Source organism: Mastomys coucha, unplaced genomic scaffold (genome assembly GCF_008632895.1).
Source record: "Mastomys coucha isolate ucsf_1 unplaced genomic scaffold, UCSF_Mcou_1 pScaffold14, whole genome shotgun sequence".
NCBI classification, from domain to species: Eukaryota; Metazoa; Chordata; class Mammalia; order Rodentia; family Muridae; genus Mastomys; species Mastomys coucha.
In genome coordinates, this window is record NW_022196896.1 from 70,281,514 (window position 1) to 70,282,447 (window position 934).

A 934-nucleotide genomic window follows, 5' to 3' on the forward strand; every position below is an offset into this window, starting at 1 on the left:
CCCTAACCTCATGTCACCCACACTCCTGCCCTTTCTTATTTGGTCTCTTCATACCCCACTTTACTTCTGTGTCTGGCACAGCATCCATCATTATCCAACATATTATTTAATTGCCTTGACTCGCTCTGCCAAGTGCAAGACACAATCAGCAGTTTGTTTTCTCCACTACACCCTGTGAGCACTTGGAATAGTGCTTCATACACAGTAGACGTAAATAAATGATTGATTGCTACGTGACTGACTGCACTAAGAATGTTCACTACCCATACAAGCTATTTGAGAATATGATGTTTTTATTTTTGTGGTTTTCTAACAAAACAATGAAAACAAATTCGGAAACTGAAAATGCATCACATATTAACGGGAAGAAACAAAACTCACTAATACATCCCTGAATCAATAAACATGGCTGTTTTAAGCATACTTTCTCTATATATTTACATTATATTTTAAGTGGTATTATGTTTATTGAATTTTTGCTGAATATACAAAGTCATTTCTACACCACTGAAAATATATCTAAACATCATTCTTCCCAACATGTAGCATAATACTCCACCATGCAAACCACTACCTCTTGACTGAATTTTTTTTTCATTTGTGTTATTTCTACAAAGTTTCTTGATACCACAATCAGCATGATTTTTCACATGTATCTTGATTTCTCCAGACTCGTTCACTGAGGTAACAAAACAGGCTCTGAAGCAAAAGGCCCCAAAATACTAACATGGGAATGAGGTTGCTTATGAATTTACAATCTCCTTTTTAGTTGTGTGCTTGAAGGAGCTGAATAATTGAAAGTAAGATTTTGAAGGTGTATTTGCACATACGTGTTCCTCGAAGCATGTACTACAATTGCCAAGAAGCAGAACAACACAAAGACCCCATTATGAAGACTGAGGTTTTTGTAAAAAAAAAAAATAGTGAGTAAAGT